Source organism: Rhinatrema bivittatum, chromosome 10, assembly GCF_901001135.1.
Source record: "Rhinatrema bivittatum chromosome 10, aRhiBiv1.1, whole genome shotgun sequence".
NCBI lineage: Eukaryota > Metazoa > Chordata > Amphibia > Gymnophiona > Rhinatrematidae > Rhinatrema > Rhinatrema bivittatum.
The window spans coordinates 107,145,256-107,171,659 of record NC_042624.1 but is presented as its reverse complement, the minus strand read 5'-3'; the positions used below and the strand labels follow the sequence as shown (position 1 = coordinate 107,171,659).

At 43.1% G+C, this 26,404-nt stretch overlaps 1 long non-coding RNA gene across 1 annotated transcript; it reads left to right on the top strand.

The window, feature by feature from the left end:
- LOC115100465 lies at positions 1–26,404 on the top strand. Its single transcript, XR_003859078.1, has 4 exons — positions 1–180; positions 22,749–22,840; positions 25,765–25,841; positions 26,153–26,404. It is a non-coding gene; the product is annotated as an uncharacterized LOC115100465 (long non-coding RNA).

Here is a 26,404-nt window from a genome sequence, read left to right as displayed (position 1 = left end):
CCCAGGGATTCGTTACTGTGGAGACCTGCAGAGGAACCGGGAGGTGAGGGCTGTGCTGCCCACCGGGGCTTTGCTGGATTCCCTCGCCTTTCCCTCCACCAAACCTCCCTTCCTTCCCTGTGCGGCTGCTCTCCTCAGGAAGCCATGTTCACCTGCAAGTTTCCTGCACTTCTTCAGAAGGTAAGGGTTGGTTTGGGGGGTTTCCACCTTCTGGAACTGTGCAGGCTGTGGGTGGGACTTGAACCTGGGGGGAGCCACACAAGAAGTTAAGGGGCTTTTTTTTAGGAGCAGGAACCCCTTTCCATAGTTTGTTTGTTTGTTTTCCCCTTCACGGTTTTTTTTTTTAGTTTGTGTGTTAATCCCTTCCCCCACTTTCCTACCTGTTTTAGTTTCTCTAACTTTTTTTCTTTCTCCTTAATTAGAGAGAGCCTAATCCTTCCCTGAGTGTGTGATTTCCTCTCCCTCACCCCCCAAACTGAAGCAAGCTGTTTTTTTCTAATTTTGTTAGGAACCTCTTTCCCCCTTAACTACCCCAATTAAAGCTTGCAAAAGCAACACAAACTTTCTCCAGGAGATCCAGCCTGTGTGAGGTCAACACAGGCCAAAAGTCCTCCTCTCTCCCACCCCTCTCTCCCTTGGTTGATTTTAAAAGCCATATTTCAGGGGGGTTTTTAGGCCCTTTGCCCTTCTCGCACATCTCACCCACGCTTTCATTCCCTCCTTGTTTTTGGACCCCTCATTTCTTTGTTTTCTCAAACCACTTGGCAGACATGCCAAGGAGTGGTCTCAAGAGCAGAACGGGGGGGGGGAGGAAAGGACCCGCCCTACCACTACCACCTCCCCCCAGTAATAGATATCCTAAAGGCTACAGGACACACATCACCAGCCATGCCCAGTTCCAGCCCAGCAATGGCAGGGACCCCTACTCTCACATACGTCCCTCTACTCCTGAGTATTCCACTGCAGGGAGCCTTTTTTCAACCAGTGGTGGGATTAGGAGACATGACAACCACCCCTGCCTCTACAATAGCACAGTCTCTGTGCAACCCACAGCCCCTCAAACATCTGGACCTTTTTTGCTTCCTACCACCACGACAACAGACCTGGTGACCAAGATGCCCGCCAGCAAGCTAATCGCTACCTACATTAGGCCAGGTCACTTTGCTTATTCCACCTTGGGAGGCTCGACACTTAACCTACTGCCCACTAAAGACAGCACCATCATCATCATCCCACAGTGCTATTTTTACACCACTTTTGAGTGCAGCACAGGGAAGGACCGCTGTGGGAGTGACCAGTGCTCCCTTATCAGCGACTACCACCCATGAAGGGATAAATTCAGAGATTACAATAATACCACCTCAATTGGATAGCAATCAAGAGGGGAATCCACCCATCAAGCATGACCAGGGAGGGACCCCCCTCCCCGCCCACACAAGCTATCCCTACCCCCGAAGAATCAATGCAACCCTCGGATCCTTCTACCCCCACTGCCACTATCCCAGTCATTACTGCAGGAGGTAAAAACACCAACGTGCCTGGAGTCCCCTCCGTTGAGGGAGGACACTCAAAAATCGGGGAGAAGAAAAAACAAAAGTATATGCCAGTGAAAAGTTTTGGGAGTGAAACCCCAGTGAAACACCATGCCCCGCACACTAAACCGTCTTATGCGGCAATAGTGGTAGGGAGCAAGTCTAATTTAACCGCTAACTTCCCCCCGGGGACTGCCCCATCACCTAGGGCTGGCATAGGCCGTAAGCATGGGGTCGTGCCCAGTGCTCATGGGAGATGAACCCCAGGACTATGCGTCCACAATGGCGGAGTTGGTAGGTCCTAGAAACATGATCTCCTACAGAAAAATGTAAGGCAAGGCAGTCATCTTTTTGGCGATCCTTGCCGCTACGTACAAGATGCTCGTGGAGGTGCTGGTGATAAAAGGGGTTTTCCACCCGTTGGAGTCGGGATCAAAGTTATTCTATCTATTGGCCCTCCTTTTCTGCCGGATGAGACGCTGGCGACGCACTTCAGCTCCCTCAAGGAGCTGAGGTCTCAAGTCTTGATAATCCTGATGGGACACACTAACCATGCCCTGAAGCACATCGAATCATATAGGAGGGAAGCTGTTGTGAAGCTTAAAAATGTACAAGAAGAGGCTGAGGGGTTTTTCATCATCCCCTATAATGGATTTGCGTACCACGTGTACTATGCGGCAGGGGAGGCGAGTTGCTATTTGTGTAAGGGAGTAGGGCACACCCGCAAGCTGTGCCCCTTGGCCAAAAATACCATCAGGGCTACTCCCTTTGCGGCCCAGCGCTGCGCACCGCAGCCATGATGGCCCGCTCAGCCCTTCAGCAGATTGTCCCATATCTCTCCAGACATGGTCAGGAGACTGGCATCTCACCGGGAAGGAAAGATCCCAACCCGTCCACTACTTGCATGATGCCAGCCCCGGCTTTGACGTCTGAAAACGCCCAACAGCATAAAAGGAGATCAGGGCCCACTGATTCCTCCATCTCTAATGCCAATGTTCAGGAAGACCCTCCCCCTGTCCCAGCAGAATCCTTGAAGAAAGACCCGAGATCCTGGGCCAAGAGCCCCAACGTGCAAGACTCGGGTAGTATAACATTAAAGTCAGCATGGCTTTACCCAAGGCAAGTCTTGCCTCACAAATCTGCTTCACTTTTTTGAAGGCGTTAATAAACATGTGGATAAAGGTGAACCGGAAGATGTAGTATACTTGGATTTTCAGAAGGCGTTTGACACAGTTCCTCTTGAGAGGCTTCTAGGAAAAGTAAAAAGTCATGGGATAGGTGGTGATGTCCTTTCGTGGATTGCAAACTGGCTAAAAGACAGGAAACAGAGAGCAGGATTAAATGGACAATTTTCTCAGTGGAAGGGAGTGGACAGTGGAGTGCCTCAGGGATCTGTATTGGGACCCTTACTTTTCAATATATTTATAAATGATCTGGAAAGAAATACGACAAGTGAGATAATCAGATTTGCAGATGACACAAAATTGTTCAGAGTAGTTAAATCACAAGCAGATTGTGATAAATTGCAGGAAGACCTTGTGAGACTGGAAAATTGGGCATCAAAATGGCAGATGAAATTTAATGTGGATAAGTGCAAGGTTGTCTCTCCTTATACTTATGTCTGGGTGCAGGAGGGGCAAGTCAGCTTCTCTCGGATCGACTGGCTCTAAGTCACAGGCTACTTAATGTCACAGACCCTTTCAAGTGCCATTGAGTTGTCGGCCTTCTTGGACCACCATCTGGTGTACGTGAAGGTGAGGCTCAACTTAGCCGGGCCTCGGACCAACCATTGGCAATTTCAACAACTCCTTATTGGAGGAGGAGGGCCTTGTGGTGGTGATCCGGGAGTTTTAGGTGGAATGGTGGACTTTGCCTCACAGAGCCAGTGGTGGAGTTTGGGGAAAATCCACCTTAAACAGCTCTGTCAGGATTATGCCAGAGGAGTCAACAGGGAGTGGCATGGAGAGATCCAGCGCCTACAGGGGAAGGGGGTTGGGTCTCGAAGTGGCCCTCTCTGATGTTGCGGATCAAGCTCTGCGAAATGAGTACATGGAGAAGAAGTGCACCCTCTGGCACCTTGAGGAGTGGCGGGCCCGGGGAAGCCTTTGTGAGTTCACAAATCTGTTTCCTTCGGGAGATGGATTGCAGCTCGCACTTCTTCCATGGGTTGGAGAAGAGGAGGGGCGCCCAGAAGCAGACCTCTGCCCTGGTGGATGCCGATGGGGCCCCCTTCACAGATCCAGAGAGAATTCAGGTGAAGGTCAGGGACTTTTACTCGACCCTCTTCTCTCTGGAACCCGTCGACCCAAACGCCTGCAGGATCTTGTGGGAGGTGCTTCCCACCATCAGTCAGGGCAGCAGAAACAAGCTAGATATGCCCTTGAGTCTAGCGGAGCTTTCTGAAGCCCTGAGCAAGATGTCCAACAACAAAACGCCGGGCATCAATGGTCTGATGGCAGAATCTTTTCGCCACTTTTTTGACCTGCTGTGACCTGATCTCCTGTAGGTCCTGGCAGATGCCCTGCAGATTGGGGCGTTGCAGCTGTCATCTTACTGTGCAGTACTCGTGTTGCTCCCCAAGAAAGGGGATTCTTGCGACTTGTGGAAATGGCGTCTCATTTTGTTACTGTGCACAAACTATAAAATCCTAGCCAAAGTGCTCTCATGTCAGCTAGGGTCCATGCTAGACCAGGTGATCCACCCAGACCAGTCCTACATTGTTGTTTTTTTGCTTGCATTGTATACTACTTTATTGTGGTGGTTTATCTTGTTGGTGTTTAATAAAAAGTAAATGTTAAAATGTATTTCCAAACATTTTTCTGTGTGTAAATTTTAAAATTATACATTTGGGGGGTGCCAAAGGAAGTATTCGCCCTGGGTGCCAAATCCTTTAGGTACGCCTCTGCTTACCTGGCTAACTTAGGAGGGATATTCAGCAATGCGGCTGTGCCTCTGAATATACCTGGCTATCCTAAAATGTAGCCGGATAGTTATATCTGGCTGACTTTAGACCTGCCTGCAGCACGGCCAGAATTAGCCTGTTAGGTTAACCAGCTGACTCCGCTGCTCCCCCGAATGCCTACTGCCTGCCCCAGGAATGCCCCAACATATCCAATTTATGTGGCCAGAATTTAGCTGGATAAGTCGCTGAATATCGCGGTTAAGCCATTTAGATGGATAATCTTTCAGATAGCTGTCTAAATGGCTTTTGAATATCTACCCTTATATATTTTAAAATAAAATTAAATAGTTCATTGATTTAAAAAAAATGCAAGAAAAGAAGAAAGAAAAGTAGAATACATAGTAGGGAGAAGTGTAAATATTGTAGTTGCCACATAGTAACTGAGATTCAGATCGGCACTTATCCCAGCACCATCTCGGAAACTTCAGGCCCCATTAAACAGAGCATGGGAAGCAATACACGCCTGTCACTTTTTCCATAGGGGTTAGCCCACCATAATTAGAAGCCTGATCTCAAGTATCAGTCTTAATGACTGTTCAAAGATGTGTTAGCCTTATCTCATTAAGCTGTCACTGGGGAAAGCCTCATTCCTAAGCACCAATTCGAATTTCACATGTGCATTCAATATTTTCCCTTCCTTGTCTGCTCTGGGCAGAGGCCGTCTGACTTGCAGATTTATCCACTTTTGGGCTAGGAGAAGGGTCAGCCTCGGCCTCCTTCCAGTGTTTATAAACGTCTTAACATTTCTTGGCTTCTGGGTTTTGTGCCTGGCTATAGGCAGTTTCTGGAGAAGCCTATGGGGGAAGCTCTTTCTGGGGAAAAAATAACTGGATGATGGATGGAAACCAAGCAATCTGGTTTGCTCTGAGAATACCAACAATTATTTCAGGGCTGAGGGAAAAATCCCTGCTAAGCACCAAACCAAATTGTAAAAGAGTAAGGTTAGGCTGTGTGGGAAGCATGGGAACTTAATGAAAGTTAACCGGCCATTTTGCTTTTAAAAGCAGCGCAGGCAGAGCCTAGAAAGTATGCTAAAAGCACTGGTTTAGTGTGAAAAAATACCTTCCTGAGTCCCTCCAACAATCCCTGGCAGCCCCAAGACAGCCACAGGACCAGTGAGTCCCTGGCTGGACTGAGCTGTGCTCAGCTGGCCCTCCTCAGGCCCCTCTGTTCACCCAGAAAAAGAAAATGGTGGGGACCCCCTGAGTTCGTCCCCTAGAAAAATTCATTAATTACACAGATTCTTCAAGCTCCACACCCTAAAAAAAACTGAAACCACTGCTTCACATATCTGATTTCTGTACAGTTCTCCATGCCACTATACTATCCAAGCTTGATTATTGCAATGTGTTGCTCCTTGGCCTTCCCAAATACACCCTACGACCTCTGCAGATACTCCAAAATTCAGCAGCACGCATCCTCACCAATGCCCATCGAGGTGAGCACATCACACCAGTCCTCAAACACCTACACTGGCTGCCCATCAGCGTCCCGGATCATATACAAATCCCTCACTATCATGCACAAAACTATCTACAACCCTGACATGCCCTGGTTCAAAGAACATCTACGAATCCGTACCTCTAACAGACCTATCGGAGCAAAACACTGTGCAACGCTACATACTCCCTCCCCTAAAATCGCAAAGCTGAAGTCTACCAAAGAACGTGCTCTATCTCTAGCTGGTCCCTCCCTCTGGAACAAGATGCCCCCCCCTACCTCCGCCTGGAGCCTTGCCCAAAAGGTTTTAAACAAAATTTGAAGACTTGGCTCTTCAAAGACACCTACACCTAATCCTCCTCAGCCATTCGCCTCCTCCCCCCTCAAAATTGGTAATCTATGGTTAATTTCTTGTATATATTTGCAAATCTCTTGTATATACTTGCACATGTTGCCCCTTTCACTCAGTTCACCTCCCCTTATCCTGTTTCTTGTTAATTCTTTCGACAACTGTTCCCTGTGAAGCTTTTTGCTATGTTGAGTTATCTGTAAACCAAGATGATGTTCCCAACGTATCTCGGTATATAAAATGCTTAAAATAAAAAATAAATGTACATGTAACCCCTGTGCTAATAGTCCTGGATAAAGGCCCCAGGATCCATACCTCAAACACAAGTTTCTTAAGGTTTATCTTTCCAAGCTGTTATGGCTATGATTTCCTGAGTGGCGGGGACAAATTCTCTTCTAGATCCTGTGCATTGCTTCCAGTAAATCCCAGGTTAAATTTAATTGCAAACAGCACTAATGATCACAGCAGCAATAATCACAGTAGAAGAATTGGATGGTTTCCAACAGAGTTTTTCTGATGAATGATGAAATTGGTTAAGGTTTTCTACAGCTTTAGTTCTTTCAGTATGTGATGGTACAAACTAAACTCTTTAAGTAGATTTGTGACCTTCTCTTTTTTCCACACCATGATCCACAAAGGCATATACACTCACAACTCTAACTGGCTTGATGAGCCATTCCACCCCATACGCTCCAACCGCCCCACCAGAGCCTCCAATAACGGGACCCTTCATGTGCCTTCCCTAAAGAAAGCACCCCTCACCTCCACGAGGGACCGAGCCCTTTCCATTGCTGGGCCTACACACTGGAACTCTTTACCTACCAACCTCTGGCTGGAGACATGCACTTCTAAATTCAGAGCTAACGTAAAGACTTGGCTCTTCAAACAAGCTTACCCTCAATAGCCCCTCTGCCCCCACCCTTTTCTCTCCTACCCCCTCTTTTTTTCCTGCCATGCCAGCATTTAACTGAATCCATGTACATAGTTTTGTCACAATTGTTATACAATTATTTTGCTGTTTACGGGTTCTCACTTGTTTTCCAAGCATCCCTACATGTTTGTACTCTTTCATTTCATTGCTACTTCTCTGTTCCTATGTAATCCCTCCCCCGATACCTGTTTATTGTAATTTCCGCCCTGTAGTTCTGCTGTAAACTGACATGTCACCACTAATATCGGTATAGAAAAGTCTATAAATAAATAAATATGAATAGATCACTTTAAATGCCAATGAATAAATTTAAAGTCTCTTCCATCCAATCAATCTAGGTAGTTTGTAAGCTCCTTCCCACTTGATAGGGCATAATTCTTATTGTCCATTTTAGTCAAAGTCCTAATTACTCCTACCCCTTCTCTAATTCTTCCTTCTCCTTACTCATGATACTTGATGAGCATCTTTATACCCCTCTTCTCCTTCAGTCTCCTTGAGATGATGGTGAACCTATTAGATCCAGGCAACTGCTTCTCTCCTGTTATGTTGGGTGGCTTGCAAACCGCTGCTCTCACCTCCCGCCTCCACATATCAAGAAGCCACCAGAGCCCCTCTCCCACGTCCCCATATCTGCAACCTTGACAGCTGTCCTCAGCGCATCAGGAATGCTGCCGGTTCCGACCTCCATGATTGCCATGCCACCAAGACTCTACTTCCCCATACGCGTGTGCATAATATGCGCTCAGTGGCGGGAAACCAGGATCAGTGCTTTCTGATGACATCATCACCTCGTACCTATATAAGCCTCAGTCTTGGTACAATTCTCTGCCTCCGCAATGGGTCTCCTGCATTGTTGTGTGTAGTGTTTGTTGCTGCTTCTGGTTGCTGTGTTCCTGCCTTGTCTCTCCAGCCCATCCTTGCCTCCTCTCTCCAGCTCAGCCCAGACTTGTCTATTCAGTCCTGTTTGCCTCATCCCCCTGCCTTCCCTCGAACTGATTTCTGGATCTGACCATTCTTGTTTGCCGCTTGCCTCTAACCTTTACTTGGCCCTGGATCTACACCTACACCATTGCCACAGAGATCTCGCTTAAGACCTGCTGTCCCCCAGAACCTGGGAGCTCAACCCAAGGGGAAAGGGGTTGGTGTAGCTCAGGTTGAAAATTGGCCCCAGTCAACCCTGTGGGACCCAAGTTGTTTTATGGCCGTTAAAGCAACTTGGCACTGGCCAGGGCCAACATTTTTCAATTGGATTTGGTGAGGCAGGAGCCACCGGGGATAGCACCTCCCCCTTTCTTCATTGGAGACCACATGGAAGAGGTAACAGGTATCACAACTGGTGGCGGAAAGAGAGAGGTTTTTTTTTTTTAATTTGTAGGAAAATAGTGCTTGCTATTTTTCAATAGCTGAAAATGTTCACATATTTTCTGAGTCGATGTTTTTGTTTGGTTGGAACCAAACAAATAAAAAAATTGACTCATTTGTTGTGTTGTACCCATCCCCATATTATACAGTAAGCAGCAGTTCCTGAGGGCTCCAGCAGTGGGATGCAGAGCATCCCTGCTCTGAGACAGTAAATCTCTCACCCTGGGCTGTCTTTCTATAGGGGAAGGGTGATCTTGATCTAAGTTCCAAGCGTGAGCAAAGATCTCCGCGGGAGGAGCAATTAGTGAGGGGTGGGTACCTGTCTAGAAGTACCCAATGGTGTGGAAAGGAGAGAAGGAGATCCAGGAATCCTGAGGGGAGGAAGGGGAGAACTGTAAAAGGAGAATCAGGAAGCCCAGAATCCATCCAAGGAAGCCTTAAACTCCAGGAAAAGGAGGGAGGGGATTTACCTTGTAAAATTTTCAGTACTGAAAGACAGTTACTTGCAATTTTGTAATCTGAACTGTTTAGTAAAGATATTTTATTTTGGGACACCACTACCTTATGTCAAATGTCTCCTTGATGCTAGTCCATCTAAACACCTTGGGCCCTGAAGGAAATCCTTCTCCATGCCAGGGTTTGCGGGACTGAGTCCTGGTATCGAGTGTGCCTCCCAGCTTAGAGGTGTATCAGGAATTGCGAGTGACAGTCACTTGGGGGGGTTGTTTTTACCCATGCCGAATAGAGAAGTTGTTTCTTGCTCAGCTCTCTCATCCAGCATTCTGTCCCAAGCAATCCACAGTAGATGACAGCATGAAGAGCTGAAACCTGGAAACGCGTATCCCTGCAGAAGTCAGATTTTCCATTCAGGCTTGCCATGTGCATGAGCCATGCAGCCCCTTGAAGACTAGCACTGACTCAGCCTTGATGCACCAGTATTACTTATGCTGGCCACCCTATAAATTTACTGCTAAGCCCTGGCCATGATTTCAAGATTATTTCAGCTGTCAGAGTACAGTGGAGTGAAGTGGATTAATGCATAGCCAAATTTAGTTTTAGATTTATTCTTTCAAACACTTGCATTTCATCATTTATTTCCACTTGTGTACAAGAGTTTTATCATTCTGGCAGATTGATTTTTTTTTCAGTGGGGGAGGGGCAGTGAGGGAGGGGTTAAATATTTTGTTTCTTATTGAATCGTTTCCCTTTTTTCAAAATCGTTCCCAAAATCTTGCTAAGGTGAGGGTTTACATTATGAATATTCGCACATGAATTTTGTGCCTCTCTGTTTATGCTACATCTGAGACCTGAAAACGATTTCCAGACACTTCATTCTCCACTTTCGGTATAAAGAAACAAAAAATTATACTTTGCTATATACTACATGTCTATTAATTGAACGTGACTCCTACCTCCTTTCAGCTTTAAGTATCAGTTGCTGGAGCACATCAAAATTAAAGGTGTATGAAAAGGTCGTGGAAAATTTATGACTAGTGAAAAGATCAGTGGAGTATTTATTGCTTTGCCACAAGAAATTCCACTAAATGCACTTTGATGTGCTTATTAAGTCACCTTGGTAAATGGTGCAGATGATATTAAATAAATATTCTTCTGTTTGGAGTTCAGCTGAAGCCTTTAACAAAACACAGCTCCCAGTTTATTTTGCTAGAACTTTACTTGATAGCTAAAGGGGTTTTAATAAATCTCATGGCTGTTTATTTTCACAAAGTGGTGCCTCGTTATAAATTTTAAAGTAATGAAAAGAGAGAACTGAAACATGCTCCCTCCCATAAAGCCATTTCTAATTTATGGAGAATAATGCTGCATGTGAGCTGAGCCATTCCCTCAGAATAAAACTGAACAATACTTTTAGCGCAGTGATTGCCAACCTGGTCCTCGAGGTTGATTTCCACATTAAAGGGGCATGAGATAGATTTGCGGGTGCTGCCTTCATTATGTTCCTCAATTTGGCAGCTTTGCATTGCAGCTAGAGCAAATCTGCCTGATTTTACAGGGTCCGTAGTGGGGCGATGCGTTTCCTTCCTGTGAACTGGCAAATCCGTGGTGGTTCTTCATGGAATCTGTTTGCTATTTCCCCCGTGGAACCTGGGGAAAATTCAAAACTTTAGTTGAATTTTGAGCCAGGCTGAAATTTGCCTGCTTCCAATCTGACCTTGAATTTTCCACATCTCTCCCTGCTGAGGACAATGCGTGAGCAATAGGGGATGTGCATTCTTTTTGAAACGACAAGCATTGTCTATATTTGTTGCTTGTCCTTTTCAAAGTGAAATGATAAGAAAAAAAAAAATAACATGACATTTTGGGGGGGGGGGGTTTCTTCTACAAATTTTACTGAGCTCTCTTTCCAAAATAAAATGGGAAAACATTAACCACAGTGGAAATCAACCCCCAAACGACAGGACATTTTTTGGCCTGCACACCCATAGTGAGCAGTATTTACAGCCACTGTGATGGAGGGTGTTCTCAGCCATTGCTGAAATGGACACAGCACATTTGTAACCTGCAGCGTTTTAAAAGGAACCGCAGACTCTGCCTCGCAGCCAGAGGACTGTCATGGGCAAAAGCGAGACAAGCCAAGAGGAACAGGGAAGGGGTACAAAATGGAGGACAACCCCCAGTTAACTGTGAACGAAGGCTCAAGGGGACAGGTTCTAGTTTGGGCTAGAAATAGGGAAAGGCTATCTAGCAAAAGAAGAAAAAATCATCATGGGGAATCCACTCGTCTAAAATATTATTTCTATATCTTCATGAATAGGTGGTTTGAAAGGTAATTCTACACTTATGGAGATCTAGCCAGGTAAATAAGTAATTGCCTGGTTAGATTCCCCTGGCTGAAAATTGCACCCTTCAGAATGGCTAAAAGTATGCATGGACTTTCACATCACACATACTTCTATAGCCGGATTAAAGAGATGTTTTGATTGAGGGAGTAATCTGCATCCATACATTTGGATTTTCAAAATGGGTGTGCAGAAAGGATGTGCACCAAAAGACTTGCCGAATTGTTTTAATTAAATCTGAATACAAAGAAGTTGCACACTTAGATGTGATTTTGATACGCTGATAAACAGCCCAGAGGTGGAGGTAGGGATTACATAGCTGCATGGTTGAAAATGACCAGAAGCCCGCTGAATGCAAGCAGCTTTCTCTCTCCCTCTCTCTCCAGGGCAATGCACAGAAAGGAAAACAAGCATTGTGCATCTCTAACAAATTCTGCAACAGTGCAATGTAATAGATTCCTTCCTGTCCCTAATAGGGCAATTAACTATGAAGTGCTGGATTAGCACTTTTCCCTAGTGTGTGGCTGTAACACCATACCCATTAATATTTTTTTCCTCTGGGAGTACCAGTCATCACTTCAACAGTGACACCTACAGGTCGTACATTTATTGTGTTCCATACAAAAGCATGGTCTGTGGCTTCTGCCCTAAGGACTGTTGTTCCAATGACTGTGTTACAGAGAGAAGGGGTTTAAGTGGGCTTAACTCATTCTTGATTTCTGCAAAGTTCATCAGGTTGAGACTAGATGCCATCCTGTTTTTCATGAAATACGAAAGTGACCTCTGGAGAGGGCTGTACTTGAATCTTTAAATAATTCCATTTCCGGTTTGATATTCTTAAAGCAGATGACTCTGGGATCAAATCTGACAGGTTCTCACAATTTTTCTCCATAGGGAAAGGAAGAAAAGGGTCTCAGGGTATCTCTGACTGACGTACAGGATGTCGCTACAGCAGTAACACTTGATAACTTCAACTTGTCAGATTATCAGTGGAGCTGATTTATCGGTGCATTACTTTTAGTCAGATATCACGCAAATATTTTATGGAATGTTTATGGCTCCTCCGCGTTATCAAGATGTTTTAACTAAGCTACAGAAAAGTTCCACTAAAGAAATTTGTTCTGCATTAAAATACATTTATTAGTACCTTCTGTCTTTTATAATCACAATGGGGAAATATGGATCGGGACAGGTTTAACCCTGCATGGGTGATAGGATAGTGGTGAAACATTACATCACACTCACTCGCGCGCACACACACACACACACACACTCTTCTAATCCAGTAATAATCTAATCGGAGGAGCCTGTCACAAAGCTGCACCAGCGGATCCGAGGCTTGCACAGCCTCCTGACATCAGAGGAGGGGCCGGGTGAGTGTATTTCAAATACTCACTCCCCCCCGTGGGCCGTGCCTCTTGCGCCAAAGGAGCGCGTCCAAAGGAGCAGGCCCCTTTGCGCACCCCTTCGTGCAGCCCATTCAGCACACCCTCCAGTTTGTTTCCTCCTTCCTAATTTTATTTTTCTCTCTTCCTACCTCTCCCAGCGCTGAAGAAAACAACCCTCATGATATACAACCAATTACTGTCCTCTATCAACTCTACTCATAAATATCACTTGTAATCTCCTTACAAACTAAAGGAAGCTCAAACATAAGATAAGAATGAATATGACTAACAAAATCCCACCTCCAAACAAACAACCCACGCCCTCTAATAACCTTTCAGCACAAAAGAAGCACCCAGCCTCTAAACCTCTCTACAAACTGAAACAACAAATAAACAACAAAAACACACACATCCAATTCTCAAGCTATATGCTACTCTCATTCATACTTGTCAATGCCCGTTCAATAATAAAAAAAATTCCTCTGTTCAATGACCTACTCATTGACTCCAAACCAGATTTCATCGCAATAACGGAAACCTGGCTCAAAAACACAGATTCCGTACTAATTAACCAACTGTCCAACCAGGAATACAACACCTCCTCAATTCCCAGAAAAAAATAAAAAAGGAGGTGGTTTAATGCTTATCTAAAAAAACCAAAACCAAAACCTTCAACTGACCCTTCGTCCTTCAAACATATCTCCACCATTCGAAATTGCTTTATTTGATTCACCAAAACTACAGATCTGCCTCGTTTACTGTCCTCCAGGAGCTCTAAAAAAAAACTGCTTCCCACTAATTGAATATATCATGAATAACATATCTCTCAACAAACCCATCATCATCCTTGGTGACTTTAACATACACTTCAACTTACTCAACCACTCAAAAACCTGCCAAACTATCATCGATGCACTATCAACACTAAACCTAAAGCAAATAATCCAATCTCCAACTCATAAAGCAGGTCACACTATCGACCTCATCTTTATCAACACTGAAGTCTGGCAATCAAATACTACTCAAACCATAGAGATACCTTGGTCTGACCACCACCTAATCCAAGCCAACTTATCTATCAACTTCAACCTTAAAGCACCTCAAATCATTCCAAACAAAATATCTTACCGTCCTCCATTCAACACTGAAAAATATAGATTGGTGGAGGCAACTGGGCTTTTTTTAATGGGTGTGGGTCAGAGACTAAATGATGCCGGGGGGGGGGGGGGGAGAAAGCACAGTAATTGTTTGCATAGGGCAGCAAAAAATGCTAGCACCGTCCCTGGAGGCCTGCAAGGCCACGGTAGAGCCCATCATGCCACGGGCGGAAGATACATGTGCATGAGGGCATAGTTACCCCCATGGGCCAGTTTTGAAAAAATACCCCGGGCTGATCTTTTCCTGCAATCCACCCCTGGTCCCTTGTATCATCCGTGGAAGGGGGGTTGGCGTGGATAATATATGTAAGTTCACAATGATACAGTAATAATATGTTCCAATATAAATAACCATACAATCTGACCTATGATTTTGTGAGGCCAGGAGTGCTTGTGAAACAGTACCTCTGGCTATGTATGAGTGCACCTTGATTTTTGTGCTTGAGTGTTATGGATACCACTGCACACTGTTTGTTTTCTAGCTGTGTGTGGTATTGTTTCATGCTACATAAAGATACTTGATTTCCCCACCCCCAAAGACTTTAATCTTGTGTTTGCTCCCTTTACTGGTTAGAGTGGGTCCTTTTTAATCTTGACAGATGAAAAGACATTCTAGCTGGTAAAAATCAAGCAGGATTTTCTCTCTTTCTTACATCATTACCACCATCACTAATGAAAAACATTCTACAGTCAGAGTTTTGTTAAGCCCTAACCGATGACGGCGTATGAGAAAAGTTTTCATTTGCATTTTCTCTGTAACATTTGAGACTAGCAAAGATATACTTTTTCTGTGTAACAGAGCCAATGCAATGTTATGGTTCATTTTTATAAACCAAATGACATGCTCTAGAGCAGTGGTCCCCCAACCCTGTCCTGGGGGCCCACCAGCTAGTCGGGTTTTCAGGATTTCCACAATGAATATGCATATTCATCGTGGATAGGTTTGGGGACCACTGCGCTAGAGGATACAACTGCAGGCTGTCCAGGTAAGTTAGCTGGATAAATTTATCCTATCCTTATCCTTATCCTATCCCCCTACCTAATCTTCCTCTATTTTCCCCTCTCCTCCCTGACCCCTAGCCCCTACCTAACTAGCCCAGGTTTTTTTTTTTTTTTCATACTTACTGCTGCTCCGGAGCAGAAGTAGCTTCAGTGCGCTGGCTGGCTGCCGGTGCGTGCTTCCCCGAGAGAGGGCGTAATGGCCACTGTCCCGGTCGGCCCCCCAGCCCACCCTTTTTTTGCCAGCGTATCTGGAGATACATGCATGGCCAGGCCATTTCTAAAATGCTCGCAACGTGCGCATGGACCAGCCTTGTGCGTATACCCCGGATTTTATGCATACTGGGCATCGAAAATTCGGGCTTATTTGTATTAGGCTAAGTTGGACAGAGTTCTTATTAAGGGTAGCAATCCCATGCCTTCTGTTATGGGTCGTAACTGCTGCTCCATGCAGGTTACCCCCATGCTTATCAGTTCCCCAGACTGTAAAAATCGGGGCCCTTGTTTGGTTGTTGTCTGAATCCAGATACTCTCTTCCCCTTACCACTGAAGCAGAAAGAAATGTTGCAGTTGTATCAAACAATCAAAGCTTATTGGTTGAGGTAGTAACCGCCACACCAGCAAGGTACCCCCATGCACCCTTTTCTTCTGTTCCATCCTCCAGCCTTTAGGGATCCACAGTGTGAATCCCATGCCCGTTTGCAGGGAACGGGGCTGGCATAGATGAAACTCCAGCTCCTGTCCCAGTAAGGGAATGTCTGTCAGCTGTCATTGTGAGCCTAGTAGGCTGTGTCAACCACACCCATGGCCCTGACAATGAAGAGAAGGAGTGGGAAGGGGCTGGAGGAGAGGGGCAGTAGGAGAGTGAAATGGGGGGGGGGGACTGCAAGGGGGAAGAATATATAAATCCCCCTCATGACACACACCCATGCACAAAGTACCTCCTCCTTCACCCCTCTCCCATACAACCACCCCCATATCTTCTCCCCTCCCACTGTGCCCCCAATTCACACCTAATCTCACTGTCACCTCCCCACAACACACATCCACTGTCTTTCTCCTTCCACGTGGAAGGAGGGTGGATTGGGGGACTCGCATCCCCATATTTGAGGGAGAGTGGGCAGAAAATGGGGGTCGGTTCCCCCCCCCCTTAACGCACACACACACATACACTCCCTCTCATCTCCCAATACCACTCACACTCACACCCACAACACATACACATCATAGCCACACTGATGGGGAGGAGAGGTTTAGGGGAGAGAATGTATCACACACGCACACCCTACTACATACATACACCCCACCTATCACCACACCACCTTATCCCCCACCTCCTGCAACCCCAACTTCACACACCTTCTGCAAGCCTTCTGACCTACACCCTTATCTACACTTTCCCCACTGAATACCCCCCAACACACACATACAGAAACCTACCCCCTTTCCTCCACCCCCAATGGAGCGGGTACAAGATCCAGCTGATGGAGTCATAAAACCTGCTTTCTGACATTGGCGTGCAATTTCCACTTTCTCTTTTTTTTTTTTTGGAGGCTCCCTTAACGTCCACGCGCACTGAGTCACGGGTGGAAAAAATGGAGGGGGGGGGGGGAGTTCTATGGCTCTCTCCCTACCCAGCCATGACCAAGAAGTCTAGCGCGCAGAGTCCACTGGCGGGGTTGACAAGCGAAGCGAGCAGAGGCACAGACAAATTGATAGAATAGAGGATGCATAAATTACTCGCAAATGAGGCTTTTTTTGCAAGTAGAAATGCTGGCGTGCTTCTCGTGTCTGGAGCAGGCTTCTCTTCTTCTTTCTTTCTATAGCTCCTGCCCCCGCCCATGTATATATGTAAATATATAGCTCCTGCCCCCGCCCATGTATATATGTAAATAACCTGTTCCTTCCTAACCCATTCTCTTTCCTTCCTGTTCCAATTTGCTCCCCACCCCCTTCCTTCCTTCCCAGTATTTGCCCTGATGCTAGATTATCCCTGATGCTAGATTATCTTGTGCAATCAAAGGCATTCTTACTCGATTATATCATCTAATATTAACTAAATAAGTTGTTTTTTGATACCATAGTTTACTGTTTTAATGTTTTTTGATACCATATTTTACTGTTTTAATGTATTGTTGAATTCAGATATTATTATACTGTTACATGTACACGCAACCGCGTATTTTTGTTCCATGTACACCGACGTGATATCATTGATGAGCGGCGGTATATAAAAATCAATAAATAAATAAATAAATGTGATCGAGCGAGAGTTGGGGTTTCGGAGGGGGTGGCGAGGGCATCAGAAGAAACCGGTGAAGGATGGGCGGGGGAGCGTTTTATAAAAGGTGGGTGGGAATTTGCTTATTTATTTGAATGCTATTTGCAAGTAGCGTGGACTAAACTGAAACAAAATGAGAAAACATTATAACGCCACAAAAGAAGCCAAAAACATTTTAAAAAGAAAATAAAACTTACAGGCAATTTATAGATTTATTGATTTATTTATTTGCCTTCACGCTGGTAATGCTTCCAGGATATCCGCAATGAATATGCATGAGATTGCACTGTATGCAAATCTTTATCATACACTGTAAATGTCCCGGACACCCGACTGGCTGGGAGCAGGGATGGGGAATCAAGCACAGCTTTGAAAACCTTTGTCACAGGATATTCAGGAACCGGAAGAAAATGTTGGCACTAGGGGCAGATTTTATAAGGTACGCACATGGCGTACATGTGTGCGCGCTACTCGGTGCGCACAAATGTACGCCCAACTTTATAACACGTGCCCTCATGTGTTAAAATCGGGGGTCGGCACGCACAAGGTGCACTAGTGAGGCGTGGCCAAGGACTCCGGCCCAGGGGGGTTGCGTACCGGCAGTTGGCAGGCAGGCGTAACTTGAGATAAATGTACAGGGTGTGTTTTTTTTTGGGCTGGGGGAGGGAACGGAGGAAGGCTGCGCGGCTCAGCGTGCGCAAGTTGCATAATTGTGCACCCCCCTTGCGCGCGCCGACCCTGGATTTTATAACACGCGCGTGGCTGCGCGCGCATGTTATAAAATCGGGCATAGATTTGTGCGCGCCAGGTTGCGAGCACAAAGCTACACCCGCGAGTAGTTTTTAAAATCTGGCCCACAATATTTAGTTATAATACAAAAGGGCACCACCAATAAATAGTGTTTTCAAGAGAAAAATGCAACTAAGCTTGATTTTAAATTAGAACAGCCTTGGTTTGGTCAAAAGTAAGAATTTCTCATATTCACACTGGACTATCGCATGAGTGTACAACATTTCTATGTTTATAATATGCAAAAAAAAAAGAGAACTATTATTAAAAGACAGATCAATACTCAATATGCAGTAGGTGTCCTACTAATGACATGTAGGCTTAGAGAGAGGTTTTACATAGAAATTCTAGATTTTCAATAACATAACTATAACTTGTGTTCATAATTACATCTCATGTTCCCTAAAGCAGCATTAAGGATTTCCTTAATCATATTAGCAAGCTGACCCAAGGAGCATAATAACTTAAAACTGTACTACCTTAGATACTTTGCCAAAAAAGGCTTACTGATTAGCAAATTTAGATTATGTGCAGTATTGAATTTTGAGCCATAAAACTGGCATTCTTGGGTGCAGTCTTATCCAAAAAAAGCTGAAAAAAATTTATAGGAAAAAAAATAAGGTGGAGAAATCAGTGGGCACTTCACATCCCTGCCAATTTTCAGAAGAAATGTAAAAATTATTTTTGTTTGAAAATTAGGCACAAGGTCCGTGATTACAAAATGCCCATGGACTGCATTAGATGGAAGAGTTTGAAAATGGATCCCTTAAGCTGTGCAGTGAATAGAAATGTTCTTGGCTGTCAGGTCTTTGAAGATGGGGCAGTGTCACGCAATAACATGCATCCCACGGGTAAAGCAATCAGCTTTCTGTGAAAAGGCATGAGCTAAATAAATACAATCCAATACTTGATATATGTGAATTATAGATGACCAATATCATTTCTCTACAGGAGAAACTTATTAATGAACTAAGAAGCCTAGTGCAATTTTCACTTTATTTACAGTAGTGGCAGAATTCTGACGAGACTCTGCTTTAAAAATGGAGCATTCACTCACCTGATTCTTATTTTGTTGTTGTCTGCAGCTTTTCTACTATATGTGTCTGTGTAAATAGAAATTGTGCACTTAAAAAAAGAAAATGCTAAAATAGACCAAGATAAGTGTGAGGCTTGGGCAACTGCTTGACCATTTATTTTTCTCACTTTTGCAAAACATTTTCAGAAATAAACTGAGAGCAATTTTCAAAAGCTATTTACCCTGGCTGTCTGAAAATTACCTGCCCTGTATGCTGGGAAAGCATGCACTGCAATCAACAACACACATACTTATACCTGCAGAAAAAGCAGGCAAGCTCAGCGATGGGATTTGCTTGGAGAGGCAACAGCGTGCACAGTTTTGCATTTTTCAAAACTACACAGATTGTGTTACAGGGCAAATGGACCTACAGGAAAAGCAGGTGCAGATCTCTGCAAGTACTTTTTACCTTGGCAGTTTTCAAAGGGATAGAACAGGGAGGATAGCTTTCAAACAACTCTGCATGGTGGCATATGTGCGCTTATATTGCCGCAAGCAGATTTATGATAGCATTTTATAACCTGCACAAATTTTATACATGCAGGTTATAAAATTCACATATCTAAATATTGCTCTGGGTGTGTTGGCACTGAAAAGGTGTGGGAAGCAGAATTGAGTGTAGAATTGGATCATCGTTTCTGGGCTTGGTTCTGGGACAAATCCATTCAGGTTTCTTATTCTGCTTCGTCAATTCAATCTGTAATTTATTTTTTTTATAGCACATAGGGCACTGCTGACGCCTGTTAAACTCGCCAAATTTGTTACTTTAGCTAATAATCAGTGTTGGTCTTGTCATAACGGTGTGGGTTCCTTCTCACATTTGTTATTCTCTTTCCCCAGTCTACGTAATTATTGGGATGCTATTTGGGATTGAATATGTGTGATTTTGCATTTCCAGCAACCGTTATCATTTAAAATTATTATTTCAAAGACCTTGGCATTAAATTCTCGTTTGTGGCAGCATGACCGCCGTCTTCTGGACTTGATGCTTTCGGTTGCAACTAAGCTTATCTTGAATACTTGGAGAGATAACTTGACCTTGGACATGAACCTTTAATAGAATACTTTGTGCCAGTACTCCAAGTTTGAAGCAGCTTCAGAGAAATGTACTTTAGGCCTTACTAGAAGGAAGATATGGGAACTTATCATTTTGTTTTTGTCTTGACTTTGTTTGGGTTCTAGACAACCAGTTAATACTTGACTCCTATGTGCTTGAGATAGTATGATTATGCTGTGTTATTGTTATGGGTTTTGGTTTTATTGTTTCTTTGTTTCTATTTTATAACTAAAAACAAATTGAACAAAAAAAATACACATTTCTGTTACCTACAATATAGGCACATATGTGTTGTTTATGCACACATACATGCCAATGCATTAAAAATGCATACTTTTCCTTTTAAAAATATATGCGTGCATATTTTTATGCCCAAAAATATAATAGGATGAACTTGCATTTATTGGAATTTATATGCAAAAGACAGTGTATTTTAAAACGTGTGCATCAACGAAATTACCAATTTTACTAATTAATTCACCAGTTTGCCCAGTCGTACAGGTCATCGAGAACCTCCTGGTTCTTCAGCCTGATTCACCCAGACCTCCCACCCCACGAATAATACACAATAAACACATTTAATATCACGTTCTCCAGATAATTAGCAGGTATAAAATATGAGTGAGTTGGCAAATTTCGATGTGTACGTTTCTTTTAAAATAGACATTTATGAGTGTAAATGATGGCCCCACTCTAGATCACCTTTAGACTGTCCCTTGTTTATGTGCAGATATGTACTGTAGCCACCCTTATTTTCTTGTATATAAGTTCTATATTATGTATTATTTTATAGAGTGCTCTATATGTGATCCATGGCACCTCCAGTACTTTACTTGTTAAGCTTATAGTGTTAAACCTCTGTCATCTGCTCTCTGTTTCCCAAGTTTCCATAACACCTTGTTTTTTGTAACTTTTTCTTCTCTGTTCCTTGTAAACTGATATGTTTCATGAATGTCAGTATATAAAAGAGTTAAATAAATAAATTTACATATTTTTTACTTTTTAAAATACAGAATACATAAGTGCAGGCTATTTACATGTGTGTATGCTAATTTTAAGCATGCAAAGTTTTGAAAATTCACCCCATACTTTCCCTTTGAAAATTGGTGCAAAGTTGTGGATAAAAGTACCCATGGATTTTGCAATTGCCCATATAGTTTTGAAAATTGCCTCCTATGTTATGCTGTAGGTTCTAAACTGTGAGGCTGTTATGCAAAAGATTTAACTGGCTACCTTACAGACAAGGTCACTCATCAAATCGTGTTAGGGCCCTATCGCGGGTGTTAGTGCAGGCATTAGGACCCTAACGCCATAACCCATGCAGTAAATATAGCATTGCGAGATGCGTATGCAAATTCTAAAAATTTAGTCAAAAGGGAGGAGTTTGGGTGGAGTTTATGAAAATGAGGGGTGTTTAATGTTGCGTGCAATAGCGTAACACACGTTTTTGCCGGAAATAACTACACCTTTTTTCCTGGTGTTATGCTGTGCAATATGCCCAAAATGGGATTTGAGCTAAAAATCACAAATCCCGTTGAGAGAGAGAGAGAGAGAAAGCACCTCTGGGGATGCTCTCATATAAGTAAACTATTTATACCACTTGTAGGAGGGTCAACTAGTAATTCGAGATGAGGTGCTATCAAGCTGGGGCGAGAGTACATTGTAGAAATCTCATCTCTGTGTGCCTTTCCTCACTCCACATCACATTAAATCTTCACTGATGTGTACTGTGCTGTTTGTACAACTCGCTCTGCATGTAAAACTGGCCCCAAAACCCTAGACCACCATCAAAACCTCACCTCAAGTTACTAGTTGACCCTCCTATGGTAGTATAAATAGTTTACTTATATGAGAGCGTTATAAAGAGTCGCTCTCTGGGCATTTCTCAGCTTGCAATGTGAAAATATCATGGGTGTGATGGGTAAAATAGCGCACATTTATTTAATTAAAATTTCTTATACACCCCCTAAACAATTTGTGGTGGATCTAAGCAGTTTATAAACAGATTAAAACATAAATAATAATTTAAAACATCAAAGTAGGTGAAATAACAGTAATCTAAAAAAATGTCCTAACCATGCCCCTTTTTTTTATTGTGGGCGCTATTCATGCAAAATGCATAGCAAATTGATGAATCTAGGTCTGTGTTAGTTGGACAATTCTTCAGGTTTTAAATTACCCCCCATCCTCCACTTTTTCGCTAAACAGGTAAATTTTGTCCAGGTGCCACACAAAATTTACCCGTATAAAAAATGCAGGGCTGGAGGCATTTCTCAGCCGCGGTAAAACATTAGCTGTCCAGTGAAAGTTATGCTGTCTGGTTAGGGAGAAAGGCTGCATTAAGTTATCTGGATATATTTAGCAGCAGATTTATGTGGATAACTTTACCCAGATAACTTACCAGCTTGCAGCACTTGGAATATGGATCTCAATAGGATTGTTTTCCAAATCTGCGCACACAGTTCACTTACGTAATGCCTAGGTCAAAAGCAGCAAAATAAAAGATTTACTGTAAAATAACTATGTTCATTCTGAATTTTATTGCTTCTAAACTATGATAAACTGTGGAGGTATATTGCTGCAAAGCTGGCCATTAAACTGTCTGTTCTTTCCTGTTTCAACAAGGCCTCTCCTGGGTTTCAGTTCTCTGAGCCACTCTGGGTCAAGATCCAAGAAGGAAGACGTTGCTAAGGTAACCAGTGAGGCCTTCTATCAAGGTGAGACTGTGAAAGTAGGGAGCTGGAGAGCTTGACGAAAAGCAGTTCATTGGATACCATGCAGACCTGCAGTCTGTTCTCATAATGAAGGCATTCAAGCACAAAATCACTTTAAATAGGTAGATTGTTTCCCTCATCAGAATTATATTTGCCTGATTCTTCCGTTGCAAATTTGGCCTAAACTTAGCAATATTTAAATAATAAATGATTAGAAAGGTAATACAATGTATGGCATGGTTGGTCACAGACTATATTCTGATTTTTTTTCTTAGAATGGCCGCAAGTTGGGGTTGCAATATACTGAGCATCAAATTTACTGTTATAGCTTGTCATTACGCTGGATGGCAACTGCTCTGGCTAGGAAAAGAAGTGTTAGAGAATTTCACTAAGTACAGGGCCAGTAGAAAACCACACAGTTCACTGTAATCTGCCCTTTGGAACTGAACCGTTCTGCCCTTGGCATAATCAAAATCAGGCTTATACCTCAGCACAGTCTATAATGACCAATGTCATAGTAGCATTTCTGATTTAAATTGTAAACCATAGGCAATATGTTTTCATAATAAATTAAAATGAATGTCAAAGATGTGCTATTTTCAGTCTATTAATAATGTAAAGGACTCTATGGTGCCTTCACTAGGCCTACGCTCCTCTCAGCAGAGGACATATTTATTTATTTAAAGGTTTTTATATTATGTTTATATAAAAATATATGCTAAACGGATCACAAAATTGGCATAACACAATAATTAAAACATCAAGAATAAAATTAACAATATAATAAACACACAAATGCAACATTATATCTCAAATCAAAATTACATATCATAAAATGTCAAATCATAATATTTCAAAAGCCTGAGATTGATAGGATAATGAGTGGGCTAAACCATTTTGTTATGGCACTTCCCTCTAGAAATGGCCACAATGATGCAATCCAGGGTTTGGTCAGAGAATCCCAAGAATGTACTGATCCTAAGGAGGCATAAGGTAGGAGTCAGGAGACTGGAAGGAAACAAGCCTCTTGTCTTTGAAGGAGTCTGGGAAAGGGGGAAGTCTTCCATCCCAGCTCTTGATAGTGAGTAGAGGGCCACACAGACAGTTCCCAGGGTGGTACTTCTGGTACATAGCTAAAAGCACCTGTTCCTGCAGGTTGCATCTTTGGGGTGGAGAGTCTCCTCGCTCTGAGGGAGTAAATCTTGGGTTTTCCTTTCTGTGGGGGAAAGAGAACCCCGATCTGAGTTCTATGTCTGAACAAGGATCTATACAGGATCACTGAGAAGTGAGTGTTAGGTGCCTGTCCAGAGGGAACAAGCAGAGTGGAAAGGTGGGAGAGCTGCACATTGGGAAACAGCTGCACATTGCTTTGATCTAGGAGTCCAGAGGAGAGGAGAGAGGTATGCAGCAGAAAAATTCAAGCATGAGAGAACCAGGTACCAAAAAGAGTCCTTGGGATACAGGGAACCAACCATACATGCAAGAGATCATTAAACCCCAAGAATAGGAATGAGGGGATCCCAGAAGGGTGTAAGCGAAGGATCAGTAGCCACCTTCATATATCTCAATACCTGCTTGTGAATTCTAAATGCTTAAAGCTTTACCACCTGCAACATCTGATTTTGAACTGTTTCAGTAAAGATTTGTAATTTTGGAACATCATATGTTGTGTCTCTTTAGTGATATACCAATGAAATGCCTTGGGCCCTGAAGGTAATTCTTCCTCCCACCACCCGCCCCCACTAAGTTTTTTATTTTTAAAAAAATCAGGTGAGGGACGCAGTAAATAACATAGCAAACAGTATTCATTATTTTATTGTTTTGCAAATTTTCTTTAGAACAAAAGGCGTCGTTCTCGTTACAACAATAAGAGAACAAAAATGTACAGCTATACCCCCCCCCCCCCCCCCCCCACAATACAAACTAATGTTTTGATCATAGCCTGATTAGGCTTCTTTTTGGATCAGATATGAATGTCCCGCCCTGGTAAACATAAACCCTCAAAATGTTAACATGAAGAAATAGAAGACCTCTTGTGGCCTACAAAAATGGTTCCAAAACCACAATTTCCAAGTGCAATGAAAAACAAATACGCAACTCATAAATTAATTTTATAGGATCAAGAAAGTAAATGCGGGGTTTCGAACCCCCAGAGGCTTGCCCTTCCCTTTCCTTGATCATCATTTCCAGAAAAGGCTTCCAAATTTTTAAAACGTCCAAATAAGAGTCTCTAACTTGCTGTATTAAATGCTCATTGTATAAAAGTGCCACCGATTTTGAAACCATGTGGATAGTGAAGGCTTAGAAGGGGAGCCTTGCAGCTACTAAAGTGAATTGCCAAAGAAGGGCTTTCAACAACGCCAACAGTGTAAAAATCGTAAGATTATGATCTAACTGTATTAATGCAGGTTCTGAGGAGGGTTTCACCTTCATGATGCGATAAATCCAAGAAACTATTTCAGACCAGAATAAGGACATAGTGGGATAAGACCACCAAAATGTGAATAGAAGAGCCCTGATCCCTCACAGCCTCCCCAGCAAAATGGATCTTTCTTGCATCCCATTTCAAACAGTCTCACCGGCATAAAATACCATTGATTAAAAAAAAAAATTGTAAACCCATTCTTCTGAGTAAATACACAGTTACTTTTGTTCGTCCTCGGAAAAAATATTTACCCACCCTTCCTTGATTTATCTTAAAGCCGAGATCCTTTTTCCAAATACCCATAATTCTATCCTGTGAGTGAGACTCCCTATCTATCTATCTATCTATATATATATATCTGTATAGAGTTCTGCGAAGTATTTTCAGCATTCAGGAAAAGCAAAGACTTTGTGATTCATGGACTGTGATCTGCCAAACTTCCAGTTTTTCAGCTCTCACAATCCCGATTAGTGGCTCATGGATTGTGCATTGTGCATTACAGGTTGAAGGGAGTTTTGATGAATTTGGAATGATTTGACTCATGTTTAAAACCACTGGTGAAGGAGATCTTCAGTCACGGTTCGTTCATTTTAAATCCCTGCAGTTGGGTGAGGATGGGATAATAAGGAAAGAATGCATTATTCAAATGAACTGAAAAAAAATCAGACATCTGTGGCAATCAGTGTAGAAGCCAGTTTTCTGGAGGATGGGTACCCCCTCTTTCAGCTCCCCCAGTTCTGTACTACAAAGAGTTAAGAAAATGTAAAATCTATGTCCAGTTTATTTGGGGTGTGTGTGTGTGCTGTGGGGGGGGGGGGGTGATCAGAAGTTCTGCACATCTGTGACGAATGATATTCTGTGACAAAGCACTTTTTTTTTAAATTTTGCAGGTTTGATTTCATCCAGAAGACAATTATCTGCCTTGATAGTTGCATGATAATTTGGAAAACATACATCCCTCAATAAGCCTGTGTTGTGTCATTTCAGACAAATTGGTTTCTTTGCATGGACTTATACTGTCAACTACTCTGACATCAGGCATTTTGAGAGGCAAAACAAACGCAAAACTCATGGAATGTGACAATAGGATATAAAACTTTGATTTGTTTTTCTAATTGGCTCTGCATTGTTGGATTCAAATT